Source organism: Cyprinus carpio, chromosome B20 (genome assembly GCF_018340385.1).
Source record: "Cyprinus carpio isolate SPL01 chromosome B20, ASM1834038v1, whole genome shotgun sequence".
NCBI classification, from domain to species: Eukaryota; Metazoa; Chordata; class Actinopteri; order Cypriniformes; family Cyprinidae; genus Cyprinus; species Cyprinus carpio.
The window spans coordinates 257,356-268,902 of record NC_056616.1 but is presented as its reverse complement, the minus strand read 5'-3'; the positions used below and the strand labels follow the sequence as shown (position 1 = coordinate 268,902).

The 11,547-nt window shown below is 42.0% G+C and overlaps 1 pseudogene; it reads right to left on the bottom strand.

Moving 5' to 3' along the window:
• Positions 1-11,201, bottom strand: part of LOC109054075 — a 61,862-nt pseudogene extending 50,661 nt beyond the window's left edge.
• Between the last annotated feature and the right edge of the window lie 346 nt (positions 11,202-11,547).

The window sequence follows — 11,547 nt, the reverse complement described above, 5'->3', positions numbered from 1 at the left end:
AATTCAGTAAAATACTTTACTCCTGAACTTTATGTCTTTTGTTCTTGTTTTTTGGTATTATGGACTTATATTATGATATTATGCAGTATAATTTATATATTATGTTGTATCTGTTTTTTTATTGGATTTTAATTGATCCTTAAGTGTCCTCAATAAACCCCATTCATGTGCATAAATGCCTAAGGGAACCCTTACGAAGGAAGCAAAAAGACAGAAAAAAAAAAAGTAAAATTAGTCATGGGTGCCATGTTCAATACATTAGCATCTTAGAGATTTCTAATCAGTTAAAGGCACAATATGTAATTTTTTGTTGCTTTAGGGGTGCGTATTCAAAATAAACAAAGACCAGGTAGCGTAGTTTGATGACGCCGTGACTAAGTGTGGAATCATGGGAGTTGTTGTGTTCATCCTCACAGCCAATGCAATAGGACGGGACTCGGGCAGAAATCATGTTCATAGATGAGCTAATGATTTATTAATGTAGTAGAATGAAGGAGGGTGAGGCTGAAAGCCGTCGAAGTGAAACAGCGCAACACACAGCTCGAAAGCAGTGGAGCTTTTATTATGCCACAGTCAACCACTTCTGCTCCTTCCGGTTGTGCGTTTGTAGGGGGAAAAAAGCAGCTCTGTTTTATCATACTAGATATGTTTGAAAGTTCTGTTATAATGCTACTCTGTGTGGTCGTCACCTGTCTAATAAAACGCACAACATATTAAAGCACCTTTGGTGTTTCCATATGTTTTCTACAAAACAAAACCGGAAATCGAGGGGTTATGATGTCAATGTCAGGCAAGACAATGACACTATGGACATGATCCGTGTCACTAGTTAAAATTGCTTATTTCTCTGGATTTAAACATATCCTTGAAACATTTGACATAATATAAGGACACAAGTCAGCAAAATATATAACACTGTTCTAGTGTTTTTTGGATATTTTAATAAAAAAAATCTTACATACTGTGCCTTTAAATAGAAGTTGTTATTACTCCAAAACATGGATGTGACCCCTAGTGCAAAATAAATTACTTAAATTTATTCAAAATACATTTATTTTATGCTAAGTATTCTACAAATATATGTTCATATTTATGTACATCAAAAATATGATGTTATGTACATGCATCATATAATGGTGCACTAAGCGATTTTTCACTATGTGATTTTTGAAAAATGCTTTTGATCACAGCGTCGGACCAAGTCCCAAAACACCTGTAGCCAATCAGCAGTAAGGGGCATGTCTTGTAATGATAGAGAGAAGAGAGCACTCAATTGAGTGCACAGGATGGATATTAGCAAATTGACTATTGGATAGAGAGAGATGGCAGAAAAAAAAGAGGAAAATATCAGTGAAAAAAAAACAATTTAATTAAAGTTTATTTGTATAGCGCTTTTTACAATACAAAGGGAACTTTTGAGAATTTTGGGTTTTTATGAAATTGTTAAAATGTAGCTTATCAGTGTGTAACAATTCCCCGCAAAACGTGGGAACTAAACAAATTAAAAACAAGGGGAGGACGAATGAGGGTATCAAGGAGATTGCACAAGCCAAATTCAATAGCCAAGAAAAGTGTATTATATCTACAATATTAACAGCAAGTACACCCAGAACAAAATAATAATATTCTTGAGTGTGTGTCTGTGTGTGTGTGTGTGTGTGTGTGTGTAAAGTCTCTCAATGTCCCACCTGTGTCATATATACAAAAAAGGATTTAAAAAAAAGAGTTCAGATCGATCTCACAGGTAATGTCTTTAAAGTACAGGAAGCTCTAATCCACCCAGCGCTGGCGATTTAAATGATCTTCACGGCAAATATTCCACACAAAAAAAAAAAAAAGGGAGGGAGTATTGTATTAATACTCCACAAGAAGATGTCCCAATAGTCGGTAGGGAAAAAGACAGGACGTTAGGTTATATTATTATTTTGGTCTTGTGAAAGGAAGAGACTTGTGAGCGAATGCCGGGATGCCTGCATTCTATAAAGAAAAACAATACTTCCCACTTCCTGCTTGGATGACACATCCCGTGGCAACTGGGCGTGAGTTGAATCTTGCGATACTATAGTTCTGGGTCAATCACAGCAATACCATGGGGAGAAAATAATACACAGGGAGAAAGCAATCAATATTTAACTGGCAGAACATTTCTATTGGTAACTGCAGCTATAAATAAACTTCTCCTTGTGGCAGTGCTACAAGTGGTGACTGTCAGTTTATGTGCATATGGCACAAATGTATGGAAAAATCAATTCACTAACATTTACTTATAATTAAATAAAGGTTATGCATATTTGGTGTGCTGTCCGGGGACAGAGCTCCGAGCCCGGCAAGACTCCCGAGCCCGGGGCACCCCCCCGTCCGGGGAGAGGGGTCTGAGCTCGGAGTCTGGCCCAGCCCAAAGTGCTCCCCATAGTGCTTCTACCTGAGCTGGGGTAGAAACTTGGCTGAAGGTGTGAGATCGGGGTGGTGGAGGGATTCTGAAAGTCGAGAGATAACGAAGGTAGGACGTACTTGAATATTTATAGGTGTTCTCTCTTGAGCTGATTGGTTTGCGTTTGGTCTCGTACTCTATTGCATACGTTGTCAGTGTCGTGCACTTGCTTAGACTGTTGTTGTGATAAACAGTAAAGTGTGTTCAAAAAAAAAAAGCGCTAGCAAAAGACAGTGTAAAGAAATACCTTTGAGAGAAGCAGTTAAATCAGCGGAAGTTAAAGCTTGATAAAGCTGATCATTATTTCTTGTCTCACTAGTGTTTAGCGCAGTTGTCGTTGCTAGGAAACTCTTGTTTGTTTACTGTGTTGAGACGTGCTGCGTTTGGTCTCGTACTCTATCGCATACATTGTCAGTGTTGTGCGCTTTGCTTAGACCTTTGTTGTGATAAACAGTAAAGTGTGTTCAGCTGAATTCAGTTTTTCCGTTTTGTCTGACGGGTATACAAAAAAAGTTAGTTAGTAAAAGGTTAGTAGCGGTCGCCCTCCTGTTAAGCCCTCCTCGTGTGAAGACCGAAGAGTGTAAAGACATCGACTCTACTACCGTGCGACTCACCGGGCAGGGGACACCGGCAAGGGATATAAATATTGTTTTGATTAATCCTTTTTTACTTCTACTTGCTTCACTTCTATTTCAGTTTTTATAACCAATTACTACTATGTGTTTCCAGATTCCTACTATCACTACCACTCGCAAACCACGCATCACACAATGTAGGCAGCGCAATCCTAACAATCTGCACACTCTGCCTATGTCTGCTAATACACTATCTTTTTCTATTGGTCTCTGGAATTGCCAATCTGCTGTAAACGAAGCTGATTTCATTACTTCTATTATTAGTCATTCAAAGATAAATCTCATGGCCCTGACAGAGACCGGGGATCAAACCAGAGGACACTGCTACACCTGCAGCACTCTCCAATAATTTTTCATTTTCCCACTCCCCTCGTTTGACTGGAAGAGGTGGAGGTACTGGTCTGCTTATCTCTATTGATTGGAATTTTAATCCTTTACCATCTTTGGGTATCATCAGCTCCTTTGAATTTCATTCAGTTACTACCTACCATCTTAAAATCCATTTTGTAGTTGTCTATCGACCCCCCCAAGACCACTAGGTAACTTTTTGGATGAATTAGATGTGCTGCTCTCAACCTTTCCTGAGGATGGTACTCCCCTAGTTATGCTTGGAGATTTCAATATTCACCTAGATAAACCTCTATCTGCTGACTTCCACACTCTGCTTGCCTCAACCGAGTGTCAGCTACTGCTACTCACAAATCAGGCAACCAACTGGACCTTATTTACACACGACACTGCTCCACTGATCATGTACTGGTTACTCCACTGCACACCTCAGATAAATTCCTCCTCACTCTTAACCTCAACATGGTCCCTGACACATCACTTACCCCTCCACATGTCATCTTTCGATGTAACCTACGCTCACTCTCACCCTCCCGGCTATCTGCAATGGTTTCATCTTCATTTCCTTTCCCCTAAACTGTTAGCATCTTATCTGATGCTAACAGTGCTACTGATACTTTCTGCTCTTACATCTTGTTTAGACACTGTTTGCCCCTTGTCTTCCAGGCCAGTCCGTACCACCCCTTCAGCCCCTTGGTTATCTGATATTCTACGTGAACATCGTTCTAAGCTTAGAGCTGCTGAAAGGGTGTGGCGCAAATCCAAAAATACTACTGACCTTAATGTGTATCAGTCACTCCTCTCTTCCTTTTCTGCTAATGTCTCCACTGCTAAAAGGACATACTACCATAACAAAATTAACAATTCGTCTAACTCTGGCATGCTTTTTAAAACATTTTCCTCGCTCCTTTGTCGTCCTCCTCCCCCTCCTGCTTCATCTCTAATAGCTGATGACTTTGCCACGTTTTTTCATTGATAAAATTAAAAAAAACATCAGTGCATAATTTTCCACACCACAATCCATCAAGCACATCTCACCAGCAAACATACACTCATTTACATCCTTCTCTTCACTCTCTGAGGCAGAAGTCTCCAAACTCATCCTTTCTAATCATCCTACTACTTGTCCGCTTGATCCTATATTCCATCTCATCTGCTTCAAGCCATTTCTCCTGCAGTTGTACCTGCACTCACTTACGTCATTAACAGATCCCTCCACACTGGTGTTTTCCCCGCATCATTTAGACAGGCTCGTATAACTCCTCTACTTAAGAAAACCCACCCTCAACTCATCTCTTTTAGAGAACTACAGACCAGTTTCCATTCTTCCTTTCATTGCAAAAACACTTCACAACGAGCTGTATTCAACCAAGTCTCTACCTTTCTCACACAGAACAACCTCCTTGACAGCAACCAGTCTGGTTTCAGAAGTGGACATTCAACTGAGACTGCCTTGCTCTCAGTTGTTGAAGCCCTAAGACTGGCAAGAACGGAATCCAAATCTTCAATACTTATCTTGCTTGATCTATCTGCTGCTTTTGACACCGTTAACCACCAGATCCTCCTGTCATCCCTACTGACAAAATTCATCTCAGGAACCGCACTCCAGTGGTTTGAGTCTTACCGATCAGATTAGGTCCTTCAAAGTATCTTGGAGAGGTGAGGTGTCCAAGTCGCAACATCTAACTACTGGGGTGCCGCAGGGCTCAGTTCTTGGACCTTCTCTTCTCTGTCTACATGGCATCATTAGGTTCTGTCATTCAGAAACATGGCTTTTCATACCATTGCTATGCTGATGATGACACTCAACTCTACCTCTCATTCCATCCTGATGATCCATCGGTAGCTGCTCGCATCTCAGCTTGTCTAACAGAACATTTCTTGCTGGATGAAGGACCATCACCTTCAACTCAACCTTGCCAAGACAGAAACTGTTTGTGGTTCCAGCAAACCCATCGTTTCATCACAATTTCACCATCAAGTTAGGGCACATCAACCATAACTCCTTCCTTTACAGCCAGAAACCTTGGAGTTATGATTGATGATCAGCTAACTTTCTCAGACCACATTGCTAAAACTGTCCGTTCCTGCAGATTTGCTTTATTCAACATTAAGAAGATCAAGGCCCTTTCTTTCAGAACATGCTGCACAACTCCTTGTTCAAGCTCTTGTTCTGTCCAGGCTAGACTATTGCAACGCTCTCTTGGCAGGTCTTCCAGCCAGTTCTATCAAACCTTTACAATTAATCCAGAACCCGGCAGCAAGATTATTTTTAATGAGCCGAAAAGAATACACGTCCACACCTCTGTTTATCAATTTGCACTGGCTACCAATAGCTGCTCGCATAAAATTCAAGGCATTGATGTTTGCATACAAACCACACTGGCTCTGCACCCCTTTACCTAAATTCATTTACTTCAGACTTATGTGCCCTCTAGAAGCTTGCGTTCCTGCAAGTGAACGTCGCTTGATTGTGCCATCCCAAAGAAGCACAAAGTCACTTTTACGGACTTTTTAAATTAAATGTTTCCCTCCTGGTGGAATGACCTGCCCAACTCAATCCGAGCAGCTGAGTCCTTAGCCATCTTCAAGAATCGGCTTAAAACACATCTCTTCCATCTTTATTTGGCCCTCTAACTTTTGCACTCACTATTTTAATTCTATTTTTAAAAAAAATAATCTAACTACATTTCTAATCTTTTTGTATTCTATCTATTTTTTCTTTCATTTATTATACAATATAAAAAAAAGACCTCTTACACTAGCTTGCTCTATTCTTTTTTCTATTCTATCTGTTTTCTTTTATTTATTATATTATTTAAAAGCCCTTACTACGTATACTGCGTTTAGGCTAACTGAGACTTGTTATAGCACTTATATATCATGTGCTCTTTTGTTGTTTTTGATTGCTTCCATTGTCCTCATTTGTAAGTCGCTTTGGATAAAAGCGTCTGCTAAATGACTAAATGTAAATGTAAACGGTGTAATCACTAATGATGAACTGGTCGTGTTAATTATCCGTGCATGCTCCTCCCGAAATTTATGAAACATCACTTCACAAGTTCACATTTACTTATATAAGGGAGTCTGTAGATATTGTGGGGATATGCTGGGTGACAGGAGTCCATCTGGGGCTTAACTCGAGGACAGGAGCCCATCCAGAGCCAGTTTCTTATAAATATCTAAATAGCTAAAGTCTAATCTCACTGTAATCAGCACAAACTGCTGGGCTATAATAATATGTGAGCAGCATGTATGTACATGATTGTGTTGTTTGAGAAAAAAAATGTTATGCGTGGTTAGTGAAAAACTAAAAATGTTAAATTCACTTGAACTTAAGGCAATAAAACACATACAGAAATTGGTTCCCGGGACTTTTGAGAACTGGAGCTTGTAGCTTTAGAATTTTTTCTTTCTAAATGATGTGAAAATCATCTTGTTTACTCACTCACACAGAAAACGATATATTGATTTAAATTTTCTAAGACGCTTTTTTGTTGGTAAAAGTCATATGCGAGTAGGCGTCAACTATCATGAATTCACACCTGAGAAGACAAAGGCCTGCATAATGAGCTGCATAATGAGCCATTCAGTCAGCTGTGTCACTGAGAGGGATGAGTTACGAGAAAGAATGTGAGGACAAAATAAATATATAATTTTATGTTTGTAGTTTATTTAGAATATATTTAATTATCCCACAAAATAATTTAATATTCACTTGTGAGTGCAGTTAAACAGTTTGTTAGGAACAATCAAAGCTGACTTTCAAACTGAATTTTTTGCATCATTACTCCCAGTCACACAATCCTTCAGAATCCTTTTAACAATCTTATTTTCTCTACAAAAAAAACATTTATTGTTATTATTATCATTATTATTATTATTATTATTATTATTATTATTATTATCATGAATGTTGAAAAGAGCTGAGAATATTTTTTCAGGTTTTTTAGGGGGGATAAATTGAAAGAACAGCTAAATGTTTGTTACATTTGTTACAGTTACATTTATTGGTACATTTATATTATTTACATCAAGCTTTTTGAATGGTGTAGTAGTGTATATTGTTATTGAAACTTCAGAATATTTCACTTGATTATACATTTAGTCAGGAATTATAGTTTGGAAAAAGTCTAACTAGTAAAATGTTAACACCTTATGTGAAAACTAGTACAAGTATATAAATAAATAAAAAGAGACTTACTCATGTTTATGATCTCTGCTGAATAAAGTGCTTCATTCTGTTTTTCTGAGGAAATCCAAATCTTAAATCCTCAAATACATCACATCTTTTTGGGGTGAATAATGTCTTATTCCTCTCATCGCGAAGCAAACAGTAAAATAAAAAAAACTTGAAGAACAGTCTCGCTGCGTTGTCTTTTGTTGTGTGGGCATATTCAAGCTGCGCACTTCAGTGAAACATTATCATCTCAAAAGCACGTTCAGCAAGGGGCGTGGTCGCATTATAAGATAATGAAGGGAGACGTGAAAAAAAACGGACCGCGTTGTTTTCATATGGATTACTTTATCACAGAATATTTGTTTTCGGCAGCACTTGTTTAGTTTAAAAGTAGACATGTCAGGCTTTCTATAGATATATCTCTCATGTCTCTGTGTCGAGTATTCACTGAGTTACAGTTTATTTTAATGACGCGTTTGGTAAATGAAGATAAGCGCAGATTCCCAAAGGCTGCAGACAGAACTCCTTGTTTGTTTATCTTTATTTTATAAGTGCTACCCAAAAAGTTTTGTGTTTGTTATGTCGGTATACCCAAAAAAAGTAGACCCTTTACAGATTCGATTGATGTATTGCTCTTATCTGTATAATCAAAAACTGAAAGTGTAATTTAAGTTCTTTTCGGGGTTATTCAGGAGGAAAATACCCCAAACGCGTATACGCGTTAATCGACTTCAGAGGGTTAAATAAAGATTATGTGTATTTGGCGTGCTGTCAGGGGAGAGAGCTCCAAGCCCGGCAAGACTCCCCAGCCCGGGGCAACCCCCCCTCCGGGGAGAGGGGTCTGAGCTCGGAGTCCGGCCCAGCCCAAAGTGCTCCCCATAGAGCAATTAGAACAGGACAGCAGCCAGATACGCACATTGCAACTCCCCAAAAAGCTGGGCTTAATGGTAGATGGGTGCTGGACGTCCTTTGGTATAATATAATTATTGCGGCAGTGTCTAGGAAGAAAATTCGACTTCCGTGGAAGTGTCCACTTGAAAGAGAGCGATGACAACTCCTGCTGGAGATGCGATTATTGTAGCAGTAGGGAAGATACACTGCCTACACTGCTGCGGCAATGGGGGAATACAGAAAAGGCTCCTGCGGGAGCAGATGCTGCTGCGGTAGTGAGAAAATACCGAAAGGCTCCTGCAGGAGCAGCCACTTCTACGGCAGTGAGAAATACGGAAAGGCTCCTGCGGGACCTGACAGTGCTGCGTTTAAAACAAAAAAAAAACTGCTGCGGCCTTGGGGGAGAGAGATAACGCTCCTGCGGGAGCGGGGTGCCGTTGAAATGGAAAAATGGAGATGACTAGGGAAAAACGGGTAAATGGGGTAACTGATGAGGGTTTGGTGGGCCTTCTTGAGATCCAAAAGGATGTAGCTCTTAAATGCATTCTGATGACCAGCGACGCATGAGTGTTTGTGTTGGATCTGCTGTTGGGAAAGGCCGTTTTGAGCCGCTATTGCTTTTGGCTGCCCCTATTCTGAAGGAATGGCTGGAGAATCATCGGCTGAGATACCGGAAAGACGTAGGACAGACTTTCGGTGTTTTTGGAACCAAAAACGGGAGACAGGGCGGCTAGAGTCATCTGTGAAAAGAGGGTCAGAAAAGGATTTGGCTTGGGATTTCCTGAGCTGAAGGAAGGCTAGGAGAGTTTGGTATTGGAGAATAGGTGATTGGAGGTTAAAAATATAAATAAAGTGGCCCTTCATTGTCTGGTCTGTCTTACTTTTACTGGTCTGTGAATTGGTTATTTGAGGTGAGGGTGAACCGAATATGAGTTTATGGAAAAATTGAATTCCACTTAGATAGCTTTTAATGGAGCTGACTTGGAGGTTTTTGTTAATATTGAGGTGCGATATAAATGAAGTGATAGAGAGCAGGGAAAAATCGGGGAATGGCAGATTATAGGCAGAATGTAATGCTTTAAAGCATTTCCATGCTGTTAAGTATGACTGCAGGGTACTGGGGGAAATGGCTTGGAGGATAGGAATCTCTTGAATTTTCAAGAAGGGGTCTCAGAGGATGATTCAGAGGAATACTAGCTCTGAATAAGGAGGTACTGGGGTTGGGAGTGGTTCTGCCTGTGGTGCCAACAGCCTGAATTTCTGAAAGGCAAAACGAGAGAGTTATGCGGTTATGATGAACTGATCACAAGCCTGAGATCCAGAATAAACGTCTTAGTAAGGGCGTTAAGGTGGGTGAATGAGAACGGCCATTATTAATGCAGTGTACAGTAGCCTCGTTATCGCAGTGAATAACGATGGTGGTGTTGGACCACTCTTTCCCCCACAGAAAGGTCTTGAGCATCTACCAGCATTAAAGCTGATGCAGAGTTGCCTGCCAGAGAAAGATGGGTGTGGCGGCGATCGGGTGGAATTAGGAAGGTAACGCTTGTTTGGGAAGTTAGGTACGTAGCTGGTGGACTTGGGCTGAGACGGTTCGGCACAGGGAGGAATGGATGGGTTGACAAAGGGGCACATTGTGGAGGAGTGTGTGATGGATCGGCATACAGCACATGTGATGTTACTGCAGCCCAAAAATACCAGATTGTGCAGCTCAAGAGTCCAAAGAGCCCCCCAGTAGGACACTGGTTCCACTGGGCACTCAGATATCACATTTTGCCAAGAATAATTTATTGTAGGTGTAGAAATGGGAACCCCCGTGTGATAGCGCGAACTCGGCGATAATTGTGAGATAGTCGCTGAGCTCGCATCTCCTCTGTGGAAAAGAGGAACAGATTACTTCGGTGTAGCAATTGAAAGCGATGGCGAATTCGGGAAATGATAGAATACTGGACTGAATATGTGCTGTGTTTTTTAAAGTGACTGAAAATTCGCTGCAGTCAAATTGGCGGTCGGAGGACGCAGGCGAAATAGGAGACCTGAGAGAATTTGGTTCAGAATGATACTGGAGACAGGTGTAGGATCCAAGGCGGGGGCGTTTAGTGGCATGGGTAGGGGCTTGGCTGAGGACAGGGAGAAAGTGTTGAACAGGCCTGAGAGATGGATGGGGCGGGGGGAAAAGTAGCTGACGGAACCGCCTGCGGAGGCCGGCTCGTGCTTGAAATGGTTCTGGGAGCTAGATAGGAAGAGAGAGCAGGAAAGAGAGGGGGAATAACGAGCGCCGGAGTCTGTGCCATTAGTGAAGGTGGCCTTATGCTTTGGTCAGCCTCCGAGGGCGGGGAACACATTAGAGAAAAGGGAGGGAATGGTGGACGTCGGGGCTTTTGCTGCTAGCTAAGGCGGCCTCGCGCTAGAGCTGGATGGCGTGGCTGGGGGCCATGGGTAGGGGAGAGGGTTGGGGGGGTGGTAAAAAGCTGGGACTGGGGTTGAGGCTGCACCGCTAGCGGAGGCGTGCTCGCGCTATCTTGGCGGTTTGTGCCGGCGTACGCTTGAGTGTCGCCTGGAAGGTCTGCTGGCCGACGCTCAGAGGATTGAGAGTCTTTTTGCGCTGGATCTGATGCTTAGCCCCGGCTTGCCGGAGGCTTTTTGTTTCGGCCTGATGATCAGGAATCCGTCCTTGAAGGTGTTGTAGTTGGATCGGGCCGTGAATAAGGAACATTGCGGCCTCGGTTTGCTTTGTCCTTAGCTTTGGATGGAGGGGTGGATATTGGCGGTGGCGCCCTTGCCTGGAGGGAGACGTAGAGGGCTTGTAGCTCCGCCTTGTTTAGCCGTCGAGGGACGGTGATGCCGGCATTTGAGAGTGCTTGGTGTAGGCCTGTCAATGCCATTTCTCCGTGGCTGGAGCGGAGGAAAGAGCTGAGGCATGGGAAGACGGTGGTGAAGGTGGCTGACGCCTAGAGGGTGAAGGAGAAGGAAAATCCCTGCATCTGGAGGTATGAGCGGCGGTAATGCGGGAAGACCTGCGGCCCCGCAGTGCAGCCGCGGGCTCAGTTGGAGTGTCCTGC